This window comes from Ambystoma mexicanum, chromosome 3q (assembly GCF_040938575.1).
Source record: "Ambystoma mexicanum isolate Mex_15411 chromosome 3q, UKY_AmexF1_1, whole genome shotgun sequence".
NCBI classification, from domain to species: domain Eukaryota; kingdom Metazoa; phylum Chordata; class Amphibia; order Caudata; family Ambystomatidae; genus Ambystoma; species Ambystoma mexicanum.
Genome location: NC_090926.1, coordinates 1,106,071,440 through 1,106,091,587, shown reverse-complemented (window position 1 = coordinate 1,106,091,587; position 20,148 = coordinate 1,106,071,440). Strand labels below are relative to the sequence as shown.

Sequence of the window (20,148 nt, the reverse complement as noted above, 5' to 3'; positions counted from 1 at the left end):
GACATAGTTTCAGATCCTCTTATTAATCACTCACTGCAAGTTTTGTATGGTGCAGGTTTTGTGGAGGTTTCTAAATAAAATGCATTACATTTGAATTCATCACTTTTCTTCCTGTTTTATCATGTTTATGTATTCCTGGTACACTGGTGTCGATTGGTCACTAAAAAGAGCACAACAGGATTCTATTCTACAGTACGGACGGTTCTCTTTCTCAATCGCTCCGATTCCATAATGGCAACAGTGCCGAGCAACAAGGGTACTTAACTGTGCAATCAATTCAAGAAAGTACTTTCAACTCAGTGTCCACTTACTGCAGAGACACTGGCAATAGGGCTATTTCGGATGCTCTTACAGCAGGCTTCATTCTGATAAGACTATATATTCTACTGCTAGTATTCTTGCAGAGGAAGGTGCTGTTCAGTAACATGTGAGTGCAGTCCAGCTCTATAAAAGGATGATCTACAATCCAGGGACACTACCCAACCAAGAGGACTTCCTGTAACATTCCACTACAGAGACAATCCCTTAAGAGAAACTTTTTCACTGCAGAGATTCTCACTGAGGAAAATGATTCTCAGTGACATGTCACTGCAAGGAGGCTAGCTTAGGAGGATTCTCTTCACAGTTGAGATGGCACCTGAGGAAGACACTTTTCAGCAATTGGTGGCTACATGGGAGCTCACGTAAGAGTAACATCTTAAATGCTGGGGCCCTCATAAGGAATTGAATTAGCAGTATATGTTTCTCTGCTGCTATACTCCCTGAGAAACAAAATATTAAGTGACATGTCACAGTTGCAAGGCAGCTCTATGAAGACAGGACAAGATTCACGTGTCTTTACTGCATAGTCTCGAGGTAATACATCAGTATTGACAAGGTGAATGAAATGAGTGTGATGATTTTCATTGATGAGACCTTTTAATCATCTTTATGGTAATATATGTTGAAATTCGTTCATATTTAATTAAGATGAAAATTTAAAATTATTGACAACCCAGGTGGGACTTGAACATGGGAGCTCACTTAAGAGTAACATCTTAAATGCTGGGGCCCTCATAAGGAATTGAATTAGCAGTATATGTTTCTCTGCTGCTATACTCCCTGAGAAACAAAATATTAAGTGACATGTCACAGTTGCAAGGCAGCTCTATGAAGACAGGACACGATTCACATGTCTTTACTGCATAGTCTCGCGGTAATACATCAGTATTGACAAGGTGAATGAAATGAGTGTGATGATTTTCATTGATGAGACCTTTTAATCATCTTTATGTTAATATATGTTGAAATTCGTTCATATTTAATTAAGATCAAAATTTAAAATAATTGACGACCCAGGTGGGATTTGAACCCACAATCCCCAGCTTTGGAGGCTGATGCCTTATCCATTTGGCCACAGGACCACTTGATAGAAGAGCACTGATCTGACCATAATAGACCAACCGAACACCAATTCACACACAGAATAAACACCCCATGGCAAAAACCACAAAAACATGAAAAAAACACAGTCAACATGTAAAGCAAGTCTGTGAGTTTGGAAAACACACCTTGCATATGATGGTCCAGTGAGCGAAGGTAAAGAAAGGAACAACTCCTGCAACACAAACCCTTCCGCAATTCATATTGATCACTTTTGATTGAAGAGAGTATACAGTGCGGTGGATGCTACTCCTCGCCATCCGTATTTATATTATTTCGATTTATATGCACTGAAATAGCTTTTAGTTTGGCTTCTGATGTTTTGTATTCTAAAAAATGTGTATACACTTGTACTTTCTACAGATGGAAATGAAGATGAACTCAAAATAGGGCAAATAGTCCTGACATGCACCAATCCTTAGCAACTGCTTTGGATTGGCCAAATGCGTAAATTCGATGCACTGTGTGTTATATTCTTGGCATTCGCACTTCAAAAAATTAAAGGGTTGCTGTAAGATTTTTCCATTATGGAAACTATTCTAGAGTCCCAGCATTTATCTTACTCTGTCTCAAAAAATTGATGATTTCTACAAACTTGATATCTTGGCTGGCATATTTTCAGTTCACCTGGCATCTCTGACTTCCTATCTGTGGTAATCACTGTCTCACGGCCACCCACTTGGTAAAGATACTAACTAGGAGGTCATTGACTTAGTGATATTGTATTCATTGTCTCTAATGATGACTTCCATGATGCCCTCACACTGCAATGCCCTCTTCTAGGTTGGAACATCCTTGCTAACTTGCTTGACTTTTCAAGAAATCCTTCACCTGTTGAAGCCAGATATTTTCCGAAACATGTGTCACGCAGTCTCATGGTCATGACACTTGACACAATGTCCATCTTGAGCACCAGACTTTTTGTGATTTTCATGTCTTAACTATTCATTTCCTTTGACATAGTTTCAGATCCTCTTATTAATCACTCACTGCAAATTTTGTATGGTGCAGGTTTTGTGGAGGTTTCTAAATAAAATGCATTACATTTGAATTCATCACTTTTCTTCCTGTTTTATCATATTTATGTATTCCTGGTACACTGGTGTCGATTGGTCACTAAAAAGAGCACAACAGGATTCTATTCTACAGTACGGACCGTTGTCTTTCTCAATCGCTCCGATTCCATAATGGCAACAGTGCCGAGCAACAAGGGTACTTAACTGTGCAATCAATTCAAGAAAGTAGTTTCAACTCAGTGTCCACTTACTGCAGAGACACTGGCAATAGGGCTATTTCGGGTGCTCTTACAGCAGGCTTCATTCTCATAAGACTATATTTTCTACTGCTAGTATTCTTGCAGAGGAAGTTGCTGTTCAGTAACATGTGAGTGCAGTCCAGCTCTATAAAAAGATGATCTACAATCCAGGGACACTACCCAACCAAGAGGACTTCCTGTAACATTCCACGACAGAGACAATCCCTTAAGAGAAACTTTTTCACTGCAGAGATTCTCACTGAGGAAAATGATTCTCAGTGACATGTCACTGCAAGGAGGCTAGCTTAGGAGGATTCTCTTCACAGTTGAGATGGCACCTGAGGAAGACACTTTTCAGCAATTGGTGGCTACATGGGAGCTCACGTAAGAGTAACATCTTAAATGCTGGGGCCCTCATAAGGAATTGAATTAGCAGTATATGTTTCTCTGCTGCTATACTCCCTGAGAAACAAAATATGAAGTGACATGTCACAGTTGCAAGTCAGCTCTATGAAGACAGGACAAGATTCACGTGTCTTTACTGCATAGTCTCGCGGTAATACATCAGTATTGACAAGGTGAATGAAATGAGTGTGATGATTTTCATTGATGAGACCTTTTAATCATCTTTATGTTAATATATGTTGAAATTCGTTCATATTTAATTAAGATCAAAATTTAAAATAATTGAAGACCCATGTGGGACTTGAACCCACAATCCCCAACTTTGGAGGCTGATGCCTTATCCATTAGGCCACAGGGCCACGTGATAGAAAAGCACTGATCTGACCATAATAGACCAACTGAACACCAATTCACACACAGAATAAACACCCCATGGCAAAAACAACAAAAACATGAAAAAAACACAGTCAACATGTAAAGCAAGTCTGTGAGTTTGGAAAACACACCTTGCATATGATGGTCCAGTGAGCGAAGGTAAAGAAAGGAACAACTCCTGCAACACAAACCCTTCCGCAATTCATATTGATCACTTTTGATTGAAGAGAGTTTACAGTGCGGTGGTTGCTACTCCTTGCCATCCTTATTTATAGTATTTCGATTTATATGCACTGAAAGAGCTTTTAGTTTGGCTTCTGATGTTTTGTCTTCTAATAAATGTGTATATACTGGTACTTTCTACAGATGGAAATGAAGATGAACTCAAAATAGGGACAAATAGTCCTGACATGCACCAATCCTTAGCAACTGCTTTGGATTGGCCAAATGCGTAAATTCGGTGCACTGTGTTATATTCTTGGCATTCGCACTTTACAAAATTAAAGAATTGCTGTAAGATTTTTCCATTATGGACACTATTCTAGAGTTCCAGCATTTTTCTTACTCTGTCTCAAAAAATTGATGATTTCTACAAACTAGATTTCTTGTCTGGCATATTTTCAGTTCACCTGGCATCTCTGACTTCCTATCTGTGGTGATCACTGTCTCATGGCCACCCACTTGGTAAAGATACTAACTAGGAGGTCATTCACTTAGTGATAATGTATTCATTGTCTCTAATGATGACTTCCATGATGCCCTCATACTGCAATGCCCTCTTCTAGGTTGGAACATCCTTGCTAACTTGCTTGACTTTTCAAGTAATCCTTCACCTGTTGAAGCCAGATATTTTCCGAAACATGTGTCACGCAGTCTCATGGTCATGACACTTGACACAGTATCCATCTTGAGCACCAGACTTTTTGTGATTTTCATGTCTTACCTATTCATTTCCTTTGACATAGTTTCAGATCCTCTTATTAATCACTCACTGCAAGTTTTGTATGGTGCAGGTTTTGGTTGAGTTTTCTAAATAAAATGCATTACATTTGAATTCATCACTTTTCTTCTTGTTTTATCATGTTTATGTATTCCTGGTGCACTGGTGTCGATTGGTCACTAAACAGAGCACAACAGGATTCTATTCTACAGTACGGACCATTGTCTTTCTCAATCGCTCCGATTCCATAATGGCAACAGTGCCGAGCAACAAGGGTACTTAACTGTGCAATCAATTCAAGAAAGTAGTTTCAACTCAGTGTCCACTTACTGCAGAGACACTGGCAATAGGGCTATTTCGGATGCTCTTACAGCAGGCTTCATTCTCATAAGACTATATTTTCTACTGCTAGCATTCTTGCAGAGGAAGGTGCTGTTCAGTAACATGTGAGTGCAGTGCAGCTCTATAAAAGGATGATCTACAATCTAGGGACACTACCCAACCAAGAGGACTTCCTGTAACATTCCACTACAGAGACAATCCCTTAAGAGAAACTTTTTCACTGCAGAGATTCTCACTGAGGAAAATGATTCTCAGTGACATGTCACTGCAAGGAGGCTAGCTTAGGAGAATTCTCTTCAGAGTTGAGATGGCACCTGAGGAAGACACTTTTCAGCAATTGGTGGCTACATGGGAGCTCACTTAAGAGTAACATCTTAAATGCTGGGGCCCTCGTAAGGAATTGAATTAGCAGTATATGTTTCTCTGCTGCTATACTCCCTGAGAAACAAAATATTAAGTGACATGTCACAGTTGCAAGGCAGCTCTATGAAGACAGGACAAGATTCACGTGTCTTTACTGCATAGTCTCGCGGTAATACATCAGTATTGACAAGGTGAATGAAATGAGTGTGATGTTTTTCATTGATGAGACCTTTTAATCATCTTTATGTTAATATATGTTGAAATTCGTTCATATTTAATTAAGATCAAAATTTAAAATAATTGACGACCCAGGTGGGACTTGAACCCACAATCCCCAGCTTTGGAGGCTGATGCCTTATCCATTAGGCCACAGGGCCACTTGATAGATAAACACTGATCTGACCATAATAGACCAACTGAACACCAATTCACACGCAGAATAAACACCCCATGGCAGAAACAACAAAAACATGAAAAAAACACAGTCAACATGTAAAGCAAGTCTGTGAGTTTGGAAAACACACCTTGCATATGATGGTCCAGTGAGCGAAGGTAAAGAAAGGAACAACTCCTGCAACACAAACCCTTCCGCAATTCATATTGATCACTTTTGATTGAAGAGAGTATACAGTGCGGTGGTTGCTACTCCTCGCCATCCATATTTATAGTATTTCGATTTACATGCACTGAAATAGCTTTTAATTTGGCTTCTGATGTTTTTTCTACTAAAAAATGTGTATATACTGGTGCTTTCTACAGATGGAAATGAAGATGAACTCAAAATAGGGACAAATAGTCCTGACATGCACCAATCCTTAGCAACTGCTTTGGATTGGCCAAATGCGTAAATTCGATGCACTGTGTGTTATATTCTTGGCATTCGCACTTTACAAAATTAAAGAATTGCTGTAAGATTTTTCCATTATGGACACTATTCTAGAGTTCCAGCATTTTTCTTACTCTGTCTCAAAAAATTGATGATTTCTACAAACTAGATTTCTTGCCTGGCATATTTTCATTTCACCTGGCATCTCTGACTTCCTATCTGTGGTGATCACTGTCTCATGGCCACCCACTTGGTAAAGATACTAACTAGCAGGTCATTGACTTAGTGATAATGTATTCATTGTCTCTAATGGTGACTTCCATGATGCCCTCACACTGCAATGCCCTCTTCTAGGTTGGAACATCCTTGCTAACTTGCTTGACTTTTCAAGTAATCCTTCACCTGTTGAAGCCAGATATTTTCCGAAAACATGTGTCACGCAGTCTCATGGTCATGACACTTGACACAATAACCATCTTGAGCACCAGACTTTTTGTGATTTTCATGTCTTACCTATTCATTTCCTTTGACATAGTTTCAGATCCTCTTATTAATCACTCACTGCAAGTTTTGTATGGTGCAGGTTTTGTGGAGTTTTCTAAATAAAATTCATTACATTTGAATTCATCACTTTTCTTCTTGTTTTATCATGTTTATGTATTCCTGGTGCACTGGTGTCGATTGGTCACTAAACAGAGCACAACAGGATTCTATTCTACAGTACGGACCGTTGTCTTTCTCAATCGCTCCGATTCCATAATGGCAACAGTGCCGAGCAACAAGGGTACTTAACTGTGCAATCAATTCAAGAAAGTAGTTTCAACTCAGTGTCCACTTACTGCAGAGACACTGGCAATAGGGCTATTTCGGATGCTCTTACAGCAGGCTTAGACTATATTTTCTATTGCTAGTATTCTTGCAGAGGAAGGTGCTGTTCGGTAACATGTGAGTGCAGTGCAGCTCTATAAAAGGATGATCTACAATCCAGGGACACTACCCAACCAAGAGGACTTCCTGTAACATTCCACTACAGAGACAATCCCTTAAGAGAAACGTTTTCACTGCAGAGATTCTCACTGAGGAAAATGATTCTCAGTGACATGTCACTGCAAGGAGGCTAGCTTAGGAGGATTCTCTTCACAGTTGAGATGGCACCTGAGGAAGACACTTTTCAGCAATTGGTGGCTACATGGGAGCTCACGTAAGAGTAACATCTTAAATGCTGGGGCCCTCATAAGGAATTGAATTAGCAGTATATGTTTCTCTGCTGCTATACTCCCTGAGAAACAAAATATTAAGTGACATGTCACAGTTGCAAGGCAGCTCTATGAAGACAGGACAAGAGTCATGTGTCTTTACTGCATAGTCTTGTGGTAATACATCAGTATTGACAAGGTGAATGAAATTAGTATGATGATTTTCATTCATGAGACCTTTTAATCATCTTTATGTTAATATATTTTGAAATTCGTTCATATTTAATTAAGTTCAAAATTTAAAATAATTGACGACACAGGTGGGACTTGAACCCAGAATCCCCAGCTTCGGAGGCTGATGCCTTATCCATTAGGCCACAGGGCCACTTGATAGAAAAGAACTGATCTGACCATAATAGACCAACTAAACACCAATTCACACGCAGAATAAACACCCCATGGCAGAAACAACAAAAACATGAAAAAAACACAGTCAACATGTAAAGCAAGTCTGTGAGTTTGGAAAACACACCTTGCATATGATGGTCCAGTGAGCGAAGGTAAAGAAAGGAACAACTCCTGCAACACAAACCCTTCTGCAATTCATATTGATCACTTTTGATTGAAGAGAGTATACAGTGCGGTGGTTGCTACTCCTCGCCATCCATATTTATAGTATTTCAATTTACATGCACTGAAATAGCTTTTAATTTGGCTTCTGATGTTTTGTCTACTAAAAAATGTGTATATACTGGTGCTTTCTACAGATGGAAATGAAGATGAACTCAAAATAGGGACAAATAGTCCTGACATGCACCAATCCTTAGCAACTGCTTTGGATTGGCCAAATGCGTAAATTCGATGCACTGTGTGTTATATTCTTGGCATTCGCACTTTACAAAATTAAAGAATTGCTGTAAGATTTTTCCATTATGGACACTATTCTAGAGTTCCAGCATTTTTCTTACTCTGTCTCAAAAAATTGATGATTTCTACAAACTAGATTTCTTGCCTGGCATATTTTCAGTTCACCTGGCATCTCTGCCTTCCTATCTGTGGTAATCACTGTTTCACGGCCACCCACTTGGTAAAGATACTAACTAGGAGGTCATTCACTTAGTGATAATGTATTCATTGTCTCTAATGATGATTTCCATGATGCCCTCACACTGCAATGCCCTCTTCTAGGTTGGAAAATCCTTGCTAACTTGCTTGACTTTTCAAGTAATCCTTCACCTGTTGAAGCCAGATATTTTCCGAAACATGTGTCACGCAGTCTCATGGTCATGACACTTGACACAATATCCATCTTGAGCACCAGACTTTTTGCGATTTTCATGTCTTACCTATTCATTTCCTTTGACATAGTTTCAGATCCTCTTATTAATCACTCACTGCAAGTTTTGTATGGTGCAGGTTTTGTGGAGGTTTCTAAATAAAATGCATTACATTTGAATTCATCACTTTTCTTCCTGTTTTATCATGTTTATGTATTCCTGGTACACTGGTGTCGATTGGTCACTAAAAAGAGCACAACAGGATTCTATTCTACAGTACGGACGGTTGTCTTTCTCAATCGCTCCGATTCCATAATGGCAACAGTGCCGAGCAACAAGGGTACTTAACTGTGCAATCAATTCAAGAAAGTAGTTTCAACTCAGTGTCCACTTACTGCAGAGACACTGGCAATAGGGCTATTTCGGATGCTCTTACAGCAGGCTTCATTCTGATAAGACTATATATTCTACTGCTAGTATTCTTGCAGAGGAAGGTGCTGTTCAGTAACATGTGAGTGCAGTCCAGCTCTATAAAAGGATGATCTACAATCCAGGGACACTACCCAACCAAGAGGACTTCCTGTAACATTCCACTACAGAGACAATCCCTTAAGAGAAACTTTTTCACTGCAGAGATTCTCACTGAGGAAAATGATTCTCAGTGACATGTCACTGCAAGGAGGCTAGCTTAGGAGGATTCTCTTCACAGTTGAGATGGCACCTGAGGAAGACACTTTTCAGCAATTGGTGGCTACATGGGAGCTCACGTAAGAGTAACATCTTAAATGCTGGGGCCCTCATAAGGAATTGAATTAGCAGTATATGTTTCTCTGCTGCTATACTCCCTGAGAAACAAAATATTAAGTGACATGTCACAGTTGCAAGGCAGCTCTATGAAGACAGGACAAGATTCACGTGTCTTTACTGCATAGTCTCGAGGTAATACATCAGTATTGACAAGGTGAATGAAATGAGTGTGATGATTTTCATTGATGAGACCTTTTAATCATCTTTATGTTAATATATGTTGAAATTCGTTCATATTTAATTAAGATCAAAATTTAAAATTATTGACGACCCAGGTGGGACTTGAACCCACAATCCCCAGCTTCGGAGGCTGATGCCTTATCCATTAGGCCACAGGGCCACTTGATAGCTAAACACTGATCTGACCATAATAGACCAACTGAACACCAATTCACACACAGAATAAACACCCATGCCAAAAACAACAAAAACATGAAAAAAACACAATCAACATGTAAAGAAAGTCTGTGAGTTTGGAAAACACACCTTGCATATGATGGTCCAGTGAGCGAAGGTAAAGAAAGGAACAACTCCTGCAACACAAACCCTTCCGCAATTCATATTGATCACTTTTGATTGAAGAGAGTATACAGTGCGGTGGTTGCTACTCCTCGCCATCCTTATTTATAGTATTTCGATTTATATGCACTGAAATAGCTTTTAGTTTGGCTTCTGATGTTTTGTCTTCTAAAAAATGTGTATACACTGGTACTTTCTACAAATGGAAATGAAGATGAACTCAAAATAGGGACAAATAGTCCTGACATGCACCAATCCTTAGCAACTGCTTTGGATTGGCCAAATGCGTAAATTCGATGCACTGTGTGTTATATTCTTGGCATTCGCACTTCAAAAAATTAAAGGATTGCTGTAAGATTTTTCCATTATGGACACTATTCTAGAGTTCCAGCATTTATCTTACTCTGTCTCAAAAAATTGATGATTTCTACAAACTTGATTTCTTGGCTGGCATATTTTCAGTTCACCTGGCATCTCTGACTTCCTATCTGTGGTAATCACTGTTTCACGGCCACCCACTTGGTAAAGATACTAACTAGGAGGTCATTGACTTAGTGATAATGTATTCATTTTCTCTAATGATGATTTCCATGATGCCCTCACACTGCAATGCCCTCTTCTAGGTTGGAAAATCCTTGCTAACTTGCTTGACTTTTCAAGTAATCCTTCACCTGTTGAAGCCAGATATTTTCCGAAACATGTGTCACGCAGTCTCATGGTCATGACACTTGACACAATGTCCATCTTGAGCACCAGACTTTTTGTGATTTTCAAGTCTTAACTATTCATTTCCTTTGACATAGTTTCAGATCCTCTTATTAATCACTCACTGCACATTTTGTATGGTGCAGGTTTTGTGGAGGTTTCTAAATAAAATGCATTACATTTGAATTCATCACTTTTCTTCCTGTTTTATCATGTTTATGTATTCCTGGTACACTGGTGTCGATTGGTCACTAAAAAGAGCACAACAGGATTCTATTCTACAGTACGGACCGTTGTCTTTCTCAATCGCTCCGATTCCATAATGGCAACAGTGCCGAGCAACAAGGGTACTTAACTGTGCAATCAATTCAAGAAAGTAGTTTCAACTCAGTGTCCACTTACTGCAGAGACACTGGCAATAGGGCTATTTCGGGTGCTCTTACAGCAGGCTTCATTCTCATAAGACTATATTTTCTACTGCTAGTATTCTTGCAGAGGAAGTTGCTGTTCAGTAACATGTGAGTGCAGTCCAGCTCTATAAAAAGATGATCTACAATCCAGGGACACTACCCAACCAAGAGGACTTCCTGTAACATTCCACGACAGAGACAATCCCTTAAGAGAAACTTTTTCACTGCAGAGATTCTCACTGAGGAAAATGATTCTCAGTGACATGTCACTGCAAGGAGGCTAGCTTAGGAGGATTCTCTTCACAGTTGAGATGGCACCTGAGGAAGACACTTTTCAGCAATCGGTGGCTACATGGGAGCTCACGTAAGAGTAACATCTTAAATGCTGGGGCCCTCATAAGGAATTGAATTAGCAGTATATGTTTCTCTGCTGCTATACTCCCTGAGAAACAAAATATTAAGTGACATGTCACAGTTGCAAGGCGGCTCTATGAAGACAGGACAAGATTCACGTGTCTTTAATGCATAGTCTTGCGGTAATATATCAGTATTGACAAGGTGAATGAAATGAGTGTGATGATTTTCATTGATGAGACCTTTTAATCATCTTTATGTTAATATATGTTGAAATTCGTTCATATTTAATTAAGATCAAAATTTAAAATAATTGACGACCCAGGTGGGACTTGAACCCACAATCCCCAGCTTCGGAGGCTGATGCCTTATCCATTAGGCCACAGGGCCACTTGATCGATAAACACTGATCTGACCATAATAGACCAACTGAACACCAATTCACACACAGAATAAACACCCCATGGCGAAAACAACAAAAACATGAAAAAAACACAATCAACATGTAAAGAAAGTCTGTGAGTTTGGAAAACACACCTTGCATATGATGGTCCAGTGAGCGAAGGTAAAGAAAGGAACAACTCCTGCAACACAAACCCTTCCGCAATTCATATTGATCACTTTTGATTGAAGAGAGTATACAGTGCGGTGGTTGCTACTCCTTGCCATCCTTATTTATAGTATTTCGATTTATATGCACTGAAATAGCTTTTAGTTTGGCTTCTGATGTTTTGTCTTCTAAAAAATGTGTATATACTGGTACTTTCTACAAATGGAAATGAAGATGAACTCAAAATAGGGACAAATAGTCCTGACATGCACCAATCCTTAGCAACTGCTTTGGATTGGCCAAATGCGTAAATTCGATGCACTGTGTGTTATATTCTTGGCATTCGCACTTCAAAAAATTAAAGGATTGCTGTAAGATTTTTCCATTATGGACACTATTCTAGAGTTCCAGCATTTATCTTACTCTGTCTCAAAAAATTGATGATTTCTACAAACTTGATTTCTTGGCTGGCATATTTTCAGTTCACCTGGCATCTCTGACTTCCTATCTGTGGTAATCACTGTTTCACGGCCACCCACTTGGTAAAGATACTAACTAGGAGGTCATTGACTTAGTGATAATGTATTCATTTTCTCTAATGATGATTTCCATGATGCCCTCACACTGCAATGCCCTCTTCTAGGTTGGAAAATCCTTGCTAACTTGCTTGACTTTTCAAGTAATCCTTCACCTGTTGAAGCCAGATATTTTCCGAAACATGTGTCACGCAGTCTCATGGTCATGACACTTGACACAATATCCATCTTGAGCACCAGACTTTTTGTGATTTTCATGTCTTACCTATTCATTTCCTTTGACATAGTTTCAGATCCTCTTATTAATCACTCACTGCAAGTTTTGTATGGTGCAGGTTTTGTGGAGGTTTCTAAATAAAATGCATTACATTTGAATTCATCACTTTTCTTCCTGTTTTATCATGTTTATGTATTCCTGGCACACTGGTGTCGATTGGTCACTAAAAAGAGCACAACAGGATTCTATTCTACAGTACGGACGGTTGTCTTTCTCAATCGCTCCGATTCCATAATGGCAACAGTGCCGAGCAACAAGGGTACTTAACTGTGCAATCAATTCAAGAAAGTAGTTTCAACTCAGTGTCCACTTACTGCAGAGACACTGGCAATAGGGCTATTTCGGATGCTCTTACAGCAGGCTTCATTCTGATAAGACTATATATTCTACTGCTAGTATTCTTGCAGAGGAAGGTGCTGTTCAGTAACATGTGAGTGCAGACCAGCTCTATAAAAGGATGATCTACAATCTAGGGACACTACCCAACCAAGAGGACTTCCTGTAACATTCCACTACAGAGACAATCCCTTAAGAGAAACTTTTTCACTGCAGAGATTCTCACTGAGGAAAATGATTCTCAGTGACATGTCACTGCAAGGAGGCTAGCTTAGGAGGATTCTCTTCACAGTTTGGATGGCACCTGAGGAAGACACTTTTCAGCAATTGGTGGCTACATGGGAGCTCACGTAAGAGTAACATCTTAAATGCTGGGGCCCTCATAAGGAATTGAATTAGCAGTATATGTTTCTCTGCTGCTATACTCCCTGAGAAACAAAATATTAAGTGACATGTCACAGTTGCAAGGCAGCTCTATGAAGACAGGACAAGATTCACATGTCTTTACTGCATAGTCTCGCGGTAATACATCAGTATTGACAAGGTGAATGAAATGAGTGTGATGATTTTCATTGATGAGACCTTTTAATCATCTTTATGGTAATATATGTTGAAATTCGTTCATATTTAATTAAGATGAAAATTTAAAATTATCGACAACCCAGGTGGGACGTGAACCCACAATCCCCAGCTTCGCAGGCTGATGCCTTATCCATTAGGCCACAGGGCCACTTGATAGATAAACACTGATCTGACCATAATAGACCAACTGAATACCAATTCACACACAGAATAAACACCCCATGGCAAAAACAACAAAAACATGAAAAAACACAGTCAACATGTAACGCAAGTCTGTGAGTTTGGAAAACACACCTTGCATATGATGGTCCAGTGAGCGAAGGTAAAGAAAGGAACAACTCCTGCAACACAAACCCTTCCGCAATTCATATTGATCACTTTTGATTGCAGAGAGTATACAGTGCGGTGGTTGCTACTCCTCGCCATCCTTATTTATAGTATTTCGATTTATATGCACTGAAATAGCTTTTAGTTTGGCTTCTGATGTTTTGTCTTCTAAAAAATGTGTATATACTGGTACTTTCTACAAATGGAAATGAAGATGAACTCAAAATAGGGACAAATAGTCCTGACATGCACCAATCCTTAGCAACTGCTTTGGATTGGCCAAATGCGTAAATTCGATGCACTGTGTGTTATATTCTTGGCATTCGCACTTCAAAAAATTAAAGGATTGCTGTAAGATTTTTCCATTATGGACACTATTCTAGAGTTCCAGCATTTATCTTACTCTGTCTCAAAAAATTGATGATTTCTACAAACTTGATTTCTTGGCTGGCATATTTTCAGTTCACCTGGCATCTCTGACTTCCTATCTGTGGTAATCACTGTTTCACGGCCACCCACTTGGTAAAGATACTAACTAGGAGGTCATTGACTTAGTGATAATGTATTCATTTTCTCTAATGATGATTTCCATGATGCCCTCACACTGCAATGCCCTCTTCTAGGTTGGAAAATCCTTGCTAACTTGCTTGACTTTTCAAGTAATCCTTCACCTGTTGAAGCCAGATATTTTCCGAAACATGTGTCACGCAGTCTCATGGTCATGACACTTGACACAATATCCACCTTGAGCACCAGACTTTTTGTGATTTTCATGTCTTACCTATTCATTTCCTTTGACATAGTTTCAGATCCTCTTATTAATCACTCACTGCAAGTGTTGTATGGTGCAGGTTTTGTGGAGTTTTCTAAATAAAATGCATTACATTTGAATTCATCACTTTTCTTCTTGTTTGATCATGTTTATCTATTCCTGGTACACTGGTGTCGATTGGTCACTAAAAAGAGCACAACAGGATTCTATTCTACAGTACGGACGGTTGTCTTTCTCAATCGCTCCGATTCCATAATGGCAACAGTGCCGAGCAACAAGGGTACTTAACTGTGCAATCAATTCAAGAAAGTAGTTTCAACTCAGTGTCCACTTACTGCAGAGACACTGGCAATAGGGCTATTTCGGATGCTCTTACAGCAGGCTTCATTCTGATAAGACTATATATTCTACTGCTAGTATTCTTGCAGAGGAAGGTGCTGTTCAGTAACATGTGAGTGCAGACCAGCTCTATAAAAGGATGATCTACAATCTAGGGACACTACCCAACCAAGAGGACTTCCTGTAACATTCCACTACAGAGACAATCCCTTAAGAGAAACTTTTTCACTGCAGAGATTCTCACTGAGGAAAATGATTCTCAGTGACATGTCACTGCAAGGAGGCTAGCTTAGGAGGATTCTCTTCACAGTTTGGATGGCACCTGAGGAAGACACTTTTCAGCAATTGGTGGCTACATGGGAGCTCACGTAAGAGTAACATCTTAAATGCTGGGGCCCTCATAAGGAATTGAATTAGCAGTATATGTTTCTCTGCTGCTATACTCCCTGAGAAACAAAATATTAAGTGACATGTCACAGTTGCAAGGCAGCTCTATGAAGACAGGACAAGATTCACATGTCTTTACTGCATAGTCTCGCGGTAATACATCAGTATTGACAAGGTGAATGAAATGAGTGTGATGATTTTCATTGATGAGACCTTTTAATCATCTTTATGGTAATATATGTTGAAATTCGTTCATATTTAATTAAGATGAAAATTTAAAATTATCGACAACCCAGGTGGGACGTGAACCCACAATCCCCAGCTTCGCAGGCTGATGCCTTATCCATTAGGCCACAGGGCCACTTGATAGATAAACACTGATCTGACCATAATAGACCAACTGAATACCAATTCACACACAGAATAAACACCCCATGGCAAAAACAACAAAAACATGAAAAAACACAGTCAACATGTAACGCAAGTCTGTGAGTTTGGAAAACACACCTTGCATATGATGGTCCAGTGAGCGAAGGTAAAGAAAGGAACAACTCCTGCAACACAAACCCTTCCGCAATTCATATTGATCACTTTTGATTGCAGAGAGTATACAGTGCGGTGGTTGCTACTCCTCGCCATCCTTATTTATAGTATTTCGATTTATATGCACTGAAATAGCTTTTAGTTTGGCTTCTGATGTTTTGTCTTCTAAAAAATGTGTATATACTGGTACTTTCTACAAATGGAAATGAAGATGAACTCAAAATAGGGACAAATAGTCCTGACATGCACCAATCCTTAGCAACTGCTTTGGATTGGCCAAATGCGTAAATTCGATGCACTGTGTGTTATATTCTTGGCATTCGCACTTCAAAAAATTAAAGGATTGCTGTAAGATTTTTCCATTATGGACACTATTCTAGAGTTCCAGCATTTATCTTACTCTGTCTCAAAAAATTGATGATTTCTACAAACTTGATTTCTTGGCTGGCATATTTTCAGTTCACCTGGCATCTCTGACTTCCTATCTGTGGTAATCACTGTTTCACGGCCACCCACTTGGTAAAGATACTAACTAGGAGGTCATTGACTTAGTGATAATGTATTCATTTTCTCTAATGATGATTTCCATGATGCCCTCACACTGCAATGCCCTCTTCTAGGTTGGAAAATCCTTGCTAACTTGCTTGACTTTTCAAGTAATCCTTCACCTGTTGAAGCCAGATATTTTCCGAAACATGTGTCACGCAGTCTCATGGTCATGACACTTGACACAATATCCACCTTGAGCACCAGACTTTTTGTGATTTTCATGTCTTACCTATTCATTTCCTTTGACATAGTTTCAGATCCTCTTATTAATCACTCACTGCAAGTGTTGTATGGTGCAGGTTTTGTGGAGTTTTCTAAATAAAATGCATTACATTTGAATTCATCACTTTTCTTCTTGTTTGATCATGTTTATCTATTCCTGGTACACTGGTGTCGATTGGTCACTAAAAAGAGCACAACAGGATTCTATTCTACAGTACGGACCGTTGTCTTTCTCAATCGCTCCGATTCCATAATGGCAACAGTGCCGAGCAACAAGGGTACTTAACTGTGCAATCAATTCAAGAAAGTAGTTTCAACTCAGTGTCCACTTACTGCAGAGACACTGGCAATAGGGCTATTTCGGGTGCTCTTACAGCAGGCTTCATTCTCATAAGACTATATTTTCTACTGCTAGTATTCTTGCAGAGGAAGTTGCTGTTCAGTAACATGTGAGTGCAGTCCAGCTCTATAAAAAGATGATCTACAATCCAGGGACACTACCCAACCAAGAGGACTTCCTGTAACATTCCACGACAGAGACAATCCCTTAAGAGAAACTTTTTCACTGCAGAGATTCTCACTGAGGAAAATGATTCTCAGTGACATGTCACTGCAAGGAGGCTAGCTTAGGAGGATTCTCTTCACAGTTGAGATGGCACCTGAGGAAGACACTTTTCAGCAATCGGTGGCTACATGGGAGCTCACGTAAGAGTAACATCTTAAATGCTGGGGCCCTCATAAGGAATTGAATTAGCAGTATATGTTTCTCTGCTGCTATACTCCCTGAGAAACAAAATATTAAGTGACATGTCACAGTTGCAAGGCGGCTCTATGAAGACAGGACAAGATTCACGTGTCTTTAATGCATAGTCTTGCGGTAATATATCAGTATTGACAAGGTGAATGAAATGAGTGTGATGATTTTCATTGATGAGACCTTTTAATCATCTTTATGTTAATATATGTTGAAATTCGTTCATATTTAATTAAGATCAAAATTTAAAATAATTGACGACCCAGGTGGGACTTGAACCCACAATCCCCAGCTTCGGAGGCTGATGCCTTATCCATTAGGCCACAGGGCCACTTGATCGATAAACACTGATCTGACCATAATAGACCAACTGAACACCAATTCACACACAGAATAAACACCCCATGGCGAAAACAACAAAAACATGAAAAAAACACAATCAACATGTAAAGAAAGTCTGTGAGTTTGGAAAACACACCTTGCATATTATGGTCCAGTGAGCGAAGGTAAAGAAAGGAACAACTCCTGCAACACAAACCCTTCCGCAATTCATATTGATCACTTTTGATTGAAGAGAATATACAGTGCGGTGGTTGCTACTCCTTGCCATCCTTATTTATAGTATTTCGATTTATATGCACTGAAATAGCTTTTAGTTTGGCTTCTGATGTTTTGTCTTCTAAAAAATGTGTATATACTGGTACTTTCTACAAATGGAAATGAAGATGAACTCAAAATAGGGACAAATAGTCCTGACATGCACCAATCCTTAGCAACTGCTTTGGATTGGCCAAATGCGTAAATTCGATGCACTGTGTGTTATATTCTTGGCATTCGCACTTCAAAAAATTAAAGGATTGCTGTAAGATTTTTCCATTATGGACACTATTCTAGAGTTCCAGCATTTATCTTACTCTGTCTCAAAAAATTGATGATTTCTACAAACTTGATTTCTTGGCTGGCATATTTTCAGTTCACCTGGCATCTCTGACTTCCTATCTGTGGTAATCACTGTTTCACGGCCACCCACTTGGTAAAGATACTAACTAGGAGGTCATTGACTTAGTGATAATGTATTCATTTTCTCTAATGATGATTTCCATGATGCCCTCACACTGCAATGCCCTCTTCTAGGTTGGAAAATCCTTGCTAACTTGCTTGACTTTTCAAGTAATCCTTCACCTGTTGAAGCCAGATATTTTCCGAAACATGTGTCACGCAGTCTCATGGTCATGACACTTGACACAATATCCATCTTGAGCACCAGACTTTTTGTGATTTTCATGTCTTACCTATTCATTTCCTTTGACATAGTTTCAGATCCTCTTATTAATCACTCACTGCAAGTTTTGTATGGTGCAGGTTTTGTGGAGGTTTCTAAATAAAATGCATTACATTTGAATTCATCACTTTTCTTCCTGTTTTATCATGTTTATGTATTCCTGGTACACTGGTGTCGATTGGTCACTAAAAAGAGCACAACAGGATTCTATTCTACAGTACGGACGGTTGTCTTTCTCAATCGCTCCGATTCCATAATGGCAACAGTGCCGAGCAACAAGGGTACTTAACTGTGCAATCAATTCAAGAAAGTAGTTTCAACTCAGTGTCCACTTACTGCAGAGACACTGGCAATAGGGCTATTTCGGATGCTCTTACAGCAGGCTTCATTCTGATCAGACTATATATTCTACTGCTAGTATTCTTGCAGAGGAAGGTGCTGTTCAGTAACATGTGAGTGCAGACCAGCTCTATAAAAGGATGATCTACAATCTAGGGACACTACCCAACCAAGAGGACTTCCTGTAACATTCCACTACAGAGACAATCCCTTAAGAGAAACTTTTTCACTGCAGAGATTCTCACTGAGGAAAATGATTCTCAGTGACATGTCACTGCAAGGAGGCTAGCTTAGGAGGATTCTCTTCACAGTTTGGATGGCACCTGAGGAAGACACTTTTCAGCAATTGGTGGCTACATGGGAGCTCACGTAAGAGTAACATCTTAAATGCTGGGGCCCTCATAAGGAATTGAATTAGCAGTATATGTTTCTCTGCTGCTATACTCCCTGAGAAACAAAATATTAAGTGACATGTCACAGTTGCAAGGCAGCTCTATGAAGACAGGACAAGATTCACATGTCTTTACTGCATAGTCTCGCGGTAATACATCAGTATTGACAAGGTGAATGAAATGAGTGTGATGATTTTCATTGATGAGACCTTTTAATCATCTTTATGGTAATATATGTTGAAATTCGTTCATATTTAATTAAGATGAAAATTTAAAATTATTGACAACCCAGGTGGGACGTGAACCCACAATCCCCAGCTTCGCAGGCTGATGCCTTATCCATTAGGCCACAGGGCCACTTGATAGATAAACACTGATCTGACCATAATAGACCAACTGAATACCAATTCACACACAGAATAAACACCCCATGGCAAAAACAACAAAAACATGAAAAAACACAGTCAACATGTAACGCAAGTCTGTGAGTTTGGAAAACACACCTTGCATATGATGGTCCAGTGAGCGAAGGTAAAGAAAGGAACAACTCCTGCAACACAAACCCTTCCGCAATTCATATTGATCACTTTTGATTGCAGAGAGTATACAGTGCGGTGGTTGCTACTCCTCGCCATCCTTATTTATAGTATTTCGATTTATATGCACTGAAATAGCTTTTAGTTTGGCTTCTGATGTTTTGTCTTCTAAAAAATGTGTATATTCTGGTACTTTCTACAAATGGAAATGAAGATGAACTCAAAATAG

At 39.3% G+C, this 20,148-nt stretch overlaps 5 non-coding genes across 5 annotated transcripts; all 5 read right to left on the bottom strand.

Annotated features, from left to right (window-relative positions):
- Positions 1-1,330: 1,330 nt before the first annotated feature.
- On the bottom strand, positions 1,331-1,403 carry TRNAW-CCA (transfer RNA tryptophan (anticodon CCA)). Its single transcript has one exon. It is a non-coding gene; the product is annotated as a tRNA-Trp (tRNA).
- A 4,003-nt stretch (positions 1,404-5,406) lies between these two features.
- On the bottom strand, positions 5,407-5,479 carry TRNAW-CCA (transfer RNA tryptophan (anticodon CCA)). The gene has a single exon. It is a non-coding gene; the product is annotated as a tRNA-Trp (tRNA).
- Positions 5,480-9,475: 3,996 nt separating this feature from the next.
- TRNAR-CCG (transfer RNA arginine (anticodon CCG)) lies at positions 9,476-9,548 on the bottom strand. The gene has a single exon. It is a non-coding gene; the product is annotated as a tRNA-Arg (tRNA).
- Positions 9,549-11,513: 1,965 nt separating this feature from the next.
- On the bottom strand, positions 11,514-11,586 carry TRNAR-CCG (transfer RNA arginine (anticodon CCG)). The gene has a single exon. It is a non-coding gene; the product is annotated as a tRNA-Arg (tRNA).
- Positions 11,587-17,628: 6,042 nt separating this feature from the next.
- On the bottom strand, positions 17,629-17,701 carry TRNAR-CCG (transfer RNA arginine (anticodon CCG)). The gene has a single exon. It is a non-coding gene; the product is annotated as a tRNA-Arg (tRNA).
- Positions 17,702-20,148: the final 2,447 nt, after the last annotated feature.